Below are 8,811 nucleotides of genomic sequence, written 5' to 3'. Positions count from 1 at the left end.
CCTTTCCTTCCCCTTTTCCCCCTCCGGTAGAAGGAAAAAAGGGTGGGGCCGAATCCTACTAGGACTGGAGTCCCAGTAGGACTCCCCTCTCCCTCGCGCGCCCCTTGTTGGCCGGCCTCCTCCTCCCCTCCTTTATATACAGGGGCAGGGGCACCCCAAAGGCACAACAGACAATCTCTTAGCCGTGTGCGGTGCCCCCGTCCACAATTACACACCTCGGTCATATCGTCGTAGTGCTTAGGCGAAGCCCTGCGCCGGTAACATCATCATCACTGTCACCACACTATCGTGCTGACGGAACTCTCCCTCGGCCTCAACTGGATCAAGAGTTGAAGGGACGTCACCGAGCTGAACGTGTGCAGATCGTGGAGGTGCCGTACGTTCGGTAGTTGGATCAGTTGGATCGTGAAGACGTTCGACTACATCAACCGCGTTACTAAACGCTTCCGCTTTTGGTCTACGAGGGTACGTGGACACACTCTACCCGCTCGTTGCGATGCTTCCCCTAGATAGATCTTGCGTGATCGTAGGAAATTTTTGAAATAGTACGTTCCCCAACAGATGCTGCTCCATGATAGCATGCCAAGTTTCATGAATTTCAGACGAGTTTTAGATTTACTAGATGTCGGGGGGAACGACACCTATGGGATCCCGGGGAATCCCTTCTACGGTTGGAGGGGCGTGGAGCTGTGCAAAGAGTGGGTCTAAAAGATCAGCGCGAGGAGATTTTTACCAAGGTTCAGGCCGCAAACAATGCGTAATACCCTAGTCCTACTTGTCTGTGTTTATTTGGTGTTCCTGAGCTCTCGAACTAGCTGCGGTGCATGCCTAGTCCAAAAAGTCTGAATCCTCATTCAGTACACCTCGGGCCTCCTTTTATATGTCAAAGGGGGCGCCACAACGGCACACAGGAGGTGGAAAGTATCTACAGTGTTACAAGTTTATCGCCTGGCACCGTAGGACAAACACATTTAATGCGCTGCCGACGTGCCCTCTTACTTTATCGAGGACGACAACAAAGCTCGTCCCGTCCGTCACCACCTCGCCTTGCTTCGACACACGTCCAAGCTGACGAGGCATGCAGCGCTGGTGCGGTGACAGGGTCTTCACGAACATCTGCATGTCACCACGTAGGTGCTTGACTAGTTGGCCTAGAAGCTGCACGCTACCACACAGGCACCTGCCTAGTTGGCGGGCTGGTTGCCGTGTCGACACGGCCGCGGGGCAGCGAAACGTTGGTCGGTCCGGGCCTGGTCGCGACCCCGCAGATGTCCCCGGCAAGGGTCTTGCCGCGGCCTCGTGGCCGTCCCCGGCAAGGGTCTTGCCCGGGGTCTTCGTCTGTCCCCGACAAGGATCTTGCCAGGGGCCTTTGTCTTCTGGTTTCTATCTTAGACTCGCAGGCCTTTGGTCTTCACAAAGATCTGCATGCCACCACGCAGGCGCCCCCGAGTCTTGGTCTCGACATTGTCAATGGTGTCAGAGCTCTTAGGCTCAAGGGTGGCGGCCTTGCTGGTGTTGGGCAAGTTGCCCCGGCAAGGCTCTTGTCGAGGCTATGTAGGTTCCCTCGGCAAGGGTGTTGCCGGGGGAAATCCATCTTGTCCCTTTGCTCTTCCCGCCTCTGGCTTCAGTACTGCCTTGGTAGTCTTGTATCTTTCCTTCCTCCGCCCCGCCAAGCATGGCCGCAGGTGTGGCTACGACTGCCCGTGCACAAGTAAAGGGGTACAGAAAGGCCCCTACTTTTGTACACCGACAGGAGCCACCGGGCCTGGGCCACACATAAGCGCAAAGCGTTGTTGGACTAGGCTCAGAATGGTGCACGGGCACGCGTGGCAGAGTTTTAACTGTCGTAACTCCTTCGCCAGTTGCGCTTCCCCACGACCCGCATTGAGTGCGTGATGTGGGGGTCGTGCGTGGAATAGTCGCGGCGTGCTTGCGTCATCCTGTGGTGAATAGTAAATAGGTGGCCCGCGTCTACCCCATAAAAAATAGGAGACCACAGGGGCGCCGCTCATTTACCCTCTGCGCCCTTTCCAATCTTGGAACCGTCGTTCCCCTCTTCTTCTCCAAGCGCGAACGGAAGCTTTCGCCTCTGCTCGCCGCCGCCGTGCCCCCATTGCCCTTCATCCCTCACCCTCTCTCAGCCGCCATGGCGCCCAAGACAAGCAAGGGCAAGGGAGCAGCCAAGGACGCCGGGGGAAGGAGGCGCCGGAGAGCGAGTTGGTGGAGATGCGGACGCAGTGCGCCCTCTTCACCTCGACGGTCGACGCGCTCACCCTCAAGGAGAAGTTCAGGCCCCTGTGGGGGACGGAGATGTCGGGGTACCCCTCCACGCGTATCATCCCCGCCTCCTTCACCAAGGCCGATCCAAATCGATACCCCTTCTTTGTCGACTATTTCTCCTGCGGGCTCTGCCCCCTTTCTCAGATTTCTTCAACGACATCATGCACACATATGGCTTCCACCTCCTGGACCTTACGCCGAATGCTATGGCATGCATGGCCTTCTTCGCCCATCTCTGCGAGGGCTTCGCCGAAGTGTATCCCAGCACGGCGCTCTTCCGCCATTACTTCACTCCTCGCATCCAGCCAGGGGGTGCCATCTCTGGCTGCATCACCTGGATCCCGAGGACCCAGAGTAGGGGCACGTACCTGGAGGGTGACCAGAAGGAGAGGTGGGAAGAGTGGCGGGGCCGGTGGTGCTGGATTGTGGAGGCAGATCTGCAGGAGTTCTGCCGGGTCCGTCGGGAGCCGCCGGTCCGCAGAAAGGACTAGGGTGATCTTGACGCTGACGACAAGAAGCTTGCGGTTGCCACCACCAGGATCCATCGCGTTACCTCAGCCGGGCTCACCCTTGAGATGATCGGGGCCAACTTCATCCGCCGCCGGATTGCCCCCTTGCATAATAATGGGTGGCCGGCCTGGGATTTCAGGAATGCGGCCGATATCATGAGGCTCCGCCCCGGCCTGAACCACAACTTCACGGTGCTGCAGCATGCCCACCTTTGCCAGAGGCTTTTTCATCTCAAGGTCGACGAGGTCGTCAGGGTCGAGAGGACCGGCAAGGCCGAGAATACTGGCAAGGCTGGCAAGGCCGGTAAGTCTCTGTTCGGGTTGCCAGCAGGGGTGGTCCCGTTGAGCAACAACTCTTGCCAACGGGGGTGATCCAACCTGGGCCGAGCCACAAGCGGAGCTGGTGCAGGAATTCTTCGACAACTTGTCGGAGAGGTACGTTCACGACGAGCCACAGCTCATCCATGACACCACCGAAGAAGAATTGGCATACATTGCCGCCAGGGCGGAGGAGGCAGCGCTTGCCGAGGAGGTCAGCAACCTCGGCACCGTAGAGGACGAGGCTGATGATACGTCTCCAACGTATCTATAATTTTTGATTGTTCCATGCTATATTATATTCTGTTTTGGTTGTTTAATGGGCTTTATTATACACTTTTATATTATTTTTGGGACTAACCTATTAACCGGAGGCCCAACCCATAATTGCTGTTTTTTTTGCCTATTTCAGAGTTTCGCAGAAAAAGAATATCAAACGGAGTCCAAACGGAATGAAACCTTCGGGAACGTGATTTTTGGAACGAACGTGATCCAGAGGACTTGGACCCTATGTCAAGACACAACCAGGAGGGAACGAGGTAGGGGGCGCGCCTACCCCCCCCCAGGCGCGCCCTCCACCCTCGTGGGCCCCATGTTGCTCCACCGACGTACTTCTTCCTCCTATATATACCTACGTACCCCCAAACTACCAGATACGGAGCCAAAAACCTAATTCCACCGCCGCAACCTTCTGTACCCGTGAGATCCCATCTTGGGGCCTTTTCCGGAGCTCCGCCGGAGGGGACATCGATCACGGAGGGCTTCTACATCAACACCATAGCCTCTCCGATGATGTGTGAGTAGTTTACCTCAGACCTTTGGGTCCATAGTTATTAGCTAGATGGCTTCTTCTCTCTTTTTGGATCTCAATACAATGTTCTCCCCCTCTCTTTTGGAGATCTATTCGATGTAATCTTCTTTTGCGTGTGTTTGTTGAGACCGATGAATTGTGGGTTTATGATCAAGTTTATCTATGAACAATATTTGAATCTTCTCTGAATTCTTTTATGTATGATTGGTTATCTTTGCAAGTCTGTCGGTGTACAAAAAGAGGGGTGCGTTTTTGTACCCCTCTACCTGTGCACGGGTAGTCGGAGCCACGCCTACGGTCACGATAAGCAGAACAGGGGAGGTGAGCCAAGGTAAGACCGAAGCCCAAGATGATCAGAGCAACGCCAAGACCAAGACCACAAAGAGCAGAGGGACGAAGCAGGTTCCCCCGGCAAGACCCTTGCGGGGGGGGGGGGGGGGGCAGCCTCAGCAGCCCCGGCAAGACCCTTGTCGGGGCAGCTCGTCCCACACCAACAGAGCGAGCCACCCTTGAGCCCACGGTCCCCAACGCCACCATCCACGTGGGGCCAGGGCTCGGGAAGGCGCCTCTATGGTGGCATGCAGATCTTTGTGAAGACATATTCAAGATCAGATGAGGATTAGAAGACGACGATCCTCGGCAAGATCCTTGCCGAGGAAGGCCACCAGACCCCCGGCAAGGCCCTTGCTAGGGACGACAGCGCGCCATGGCAAGACCCTTGCCGGGCCACACGGCAAGACCCTTGCCGGGCCACCCGGCAAGGCCCTCGCCAAGAACACCAGCAGGGCCACCGCCAAGCCCACGTCAACCAAGCTTGCACCACCATTCACATGCAACTGCCAGCCCAACCAGCTGGGCGGGCACCTGCGTGGCAACATGCAGCTCCCAGGCCAACTCATCGAGCGCCTATGTGGCGGCATGCAGATCTTCGTGAAGGCTCCACCACCGCGCCACCTCAGTTGCCTGCCTGCCTACATGGCACCGCACGCATCCCTGGCCGAGGCGCATGTCGAAGCAAGGAGGAGCGGCGACGGACGGGACGGGCCTCGCCCCGTCCCCGATAAAGCAAGGTGACACCTAAGCTATGCATTAAATGCGTCTTGTCCTGTAATACGAGCGATAAGCTCAGGGCGCTGTACGCCTTTCCACCTCCTGTGTGTCACTGTGGCAGCCCCTTTCAACTGTAAAAGGAGGCCCATGGCATACTGGAGAAGGATTCAGCTCTTTCGAACCACGCACTGATCACAGCTAGTTCGAGAGCTCAAGAACTCTCAGAAATACACCCACCAAAGCAGGACTAGGGTTTTACACATCCTCGCGGCCCGAACCTGGGTAAACGATCCCTGTGCTGTCTACTAGCCCTGCTCTCCTCGCAACCCTGCACCCCGGCAACCGTAGTAGGGATTCTTGTGATCCCATAGGTGTCGTTCCACACCGACATCTTTGGCGCGCCAGGTAGGGGGCGCAAGTTGTGAGAATCTGGTCTAGTAGTTAGCTTAGCAGTTCTTCATCACCATGGCTCCTAAGAAGAAGACGGCCACGGCGATCGGCTCGTTGGGAGCCGAACGGCCCGTGCCGGTGCGGATGAGCAGTGGACCGGTCGCGGATAGGACCCGGGCCGTGGTCCGCGAGCACCAACATCGCCCAGGCAGTCAGAGCCTGGCGAGCAACGTTGTTCACGCGCCAGACAACCGGCCGCGCGTCGCCAGATCCAAAGATGGAGCCGCGCCCCCCGCAGGCGGCGTGGGGCCCTCCAGAGGTGTCGTTGTGCCACCGCTGGGCGGCGCGGCAACCTCCAAGACGCACACACCGGCGACCACCGCACGCTCTTCCCATGGCGTGCGCGCCGAGCAGCGTCACCACGTTGGTGACCCTGGGCACCGCCGTGGGAAGAGCCCTGCGCGTCGTCCGCAAGATGAAGGGGTTCAGCACGCTCGCTGAAGCGCTGGCAAAAATGGCACGCACCCGCTGGGTCATGACGGAGCTCCTTCTAACGTAGTTAGAAGTCGAAGCGCGCCGTGATCCACGCAGCTATTGCCACCGCCCATGCCAGCAGAAGCTTTGGCGTGCGCGCAGCTGCTCCTCGACTTCCCTCCTGCTGCGGAGAAGCTCGACGAGTGGAGGGCCACCATCCGGAGCCTCGTCGTCGTCGCAAACAAAGACGATCCGCGACCGGCGGGGCCCTCGGGTCGGCGCTCCATCGAGCCACCACATGCTGGCGCTGGGAGGACCGGGGGAGCTGCGGCCACGGTGCACTCTCCTCCTCCTCGCTAGCCGCCGCGGGCGTCGGCCCGTCGCGACGACGCTTGTGATAACATCTCCATAGCGTCGCCCGACCCGCAGACCCTCCACGACCAGCGCCAGGTCCTCCGGGAGCGAGCTCACGAAGACGCTCGAACCACCGTCGAGCGCCGGCGCGAAACGCGCCTCCAGTCGGACAAGCGGGCGGGACCCGCTATGGACCACCCGGCACCGGGGGGCTCCAGCGGCCTACCTTACGAGGTGGGCTGCCCGGCCTTTACCCGTGAGCTGCGGCAGTTCCAGTGGCCGTCCCACCGTACGTTCAAGCCCGACGTCGGCGAGAAGTACACTGGCAAGACCCATCCGTCCGAGTTCCTCAGCATCTACACCATCGCGATGCAGGCTGCTGGAGCTCGTGACGACAAGGTGCTCGCCAACTATTTCCCGCTGGCGCTCAAGCCCAATGTGATGTCTTGGTTGATGCACTTGCCGGTGGATTCCATTTCCTCTTGGTCGGATCTGTACCATGAGTTCGTTGGCGCCTTCACAGGGGGCCACCAAGCTCATGGCCAGGCCAGTGATCTGCATATCATACCCCAGAAGGAAGGGGAGACCCTTCGCAAGTACATCCAGAGATTCAGCCGGGTGCAATACAACATCCCCGACGTTCATCCCGCCACTGTGATTAGCGCGTTCCACCAGAATGTGCGCAAAAGATGCGCGAGGAGCTGGTGATGACCAAGGTTAAGGATGTGGCTGAGAACTACGTTCTGGCCGATAGGTGCGCTCGGGCCGAAGAGGGAAGGAAGTACCCCGACGAAGACGCCGGCGCGGAAACCGACTCTACCGATGAAGACGCCGCCACCCCGACTAAGAAGGGCCGGCGTCACAACAGGAAACGCAAAGGCAAGGCCGTGCTCGCCGTTGAGGGATCTGACGATACCGGTGCCAGCAAGAAGGTGAGGGCAGACGCCCCCGGCAAGGAGATTGCCGGGTGCGCCGCCTGCCGGGCCTTGGCGGCTACCGACAAGCCAAGAAGCTCCGGCAAGCAATACTGCAAGATCCACTGCACCAAGGGCCACGACCTCCAGAACTGCCGACAAGTCGAGCTGCTTGCTGAGAAGCAAAAAGATGAGTATGAGAGGCGGGACAAGGAGAAGGACCAGGATGGTGCTGAGGGATCCGGCAAGAAGCGTGGCGGCTAAGGAGGCCGCCCTGGCAAGGACAACCGGCAAGAGAGGCCCGCCCGGGGCCGCGACAAGAAACAAGAAGACGATGATCATGACGAGGACGATGAATCTGGTGGGCAAGGGTTCCAGAAGGCTATGGAGGCCATGTGCGTCGATGGCGGCGCCTCACTGCATACCTCTCACCGCCAGCTCAAGCAGTGGGCGCGTGAGATTACAGCAGCAGAGCCGTCGTTCGACGCTCAGAAGCCGCTGAAGTGGTCCAGCACGCCCCTCATCTTTGACGCTGAGGACCACCCTGACCGCACTACCGCGGTCGGGTGTTTGCCATTGTTGGTCTCACCAACAATACGCAACCTCAGGGTGAAAAAGATGTTGGTTGACGGTGGGGCCGGCCTAAACCTGATCTCGCCTGTCGTGATCAAAAGGTTGCAAATCCCTGATGGAGACCTTGAGGAAACAGGCACGTTTCAAGGGGTCAATCCGGGGAGGAGCCAGCCGAAGGGAAAGGTCACACTGCCCGTGACATTTGGAGGAGAGTTGAACCACGGGACGGAGAGGATCGTCTTCGACGTGGCCGAGATCCCCTTGCCCTACAACGGGATCCTCGGCCGCCCGGCACTAGCCAAGTTCATGGCGGCGGCACACTACGCCTACAACATGCTAAAGATGCCCGGGCCGTTGACCATCATCTCCGTCCCCTCCGACAAGAAGGACGCGCTGATCTGCGCCGACCAACTCTACCGGGAAGCAGTTGCAGCAGCTGCCGTCAAGGCACCTGCTCCTGCCGCTGAAGGCCCGGGAGAGAAGAAGAAGCCCGACAAGACCTCTCGCACCCGCTCCGGCAAGCGCACCTCCTCGAAGTGTTGTGCTACCGTCGAGGACGTGCCAGAGAGCTCTGCCGACAAGAGCAAGAGATCCAGAGCCGAGCCGCCGCAGACCAAGAAGGTGCCCGTCGGGGAGGATGGCACGGGAGGGGCCTTCACCATAGGCTCCACCCTCGACAACAAATAGGAAGGCGCGCTCGTCACCTTCCTGCAGGCGAATGTCGACGTGTTTGCATGGCAAGCATCCGACATCCCCGGTGTTCCCAGGGAGGTGATTGAGCACCACCTAGCTATCTGCCCCCACGCGCGGCCCGTCAAACAGAAGGTCAGAAAGCAGGCTCTGGAGAGGCAGGAGTTCATCACAGAGGAGATCAGAAAATTGGAAGCGGCAGGTCTGGTGAGAGGAGTGCTTCACCCGGCGTGGTTGGCCAATCCGGTAGTGGTGCGCAAGGCAAATGGGAAGTGGAGGCTGTGTATTGATTACACAGATATTAATAAGGCTTGTACTAAGGACCCCTTCCCGTTGCCGCGCATCGACCAGATTGTTGACTCCATGACCGGGTGTGATCTATTATCATTCCTCGACGCCTACTCAGGCTACCACCAGATCTTCATGACCAGAGAGGATGAAGAAAAGA

This window comes from Aegilops tauschii, chromosome 4 (assembly GCF_002575655.3).
Source record: "Aegilops tauschii subsp. strangulata cultivar AL8/78 chromosome 4, Aet v6.0, whole genome shotgun sequence".
Classification (NCBI taxonomy): domain Eukaryota; kingdom Viridiplantae; phylum Streptophyta; class Magnoliopsida; order Poales; family Poaceae; genus Aegilops; species Aegilops tauschii.
This window is presented reverse-complemented; position numbering follows the sequence as displayed.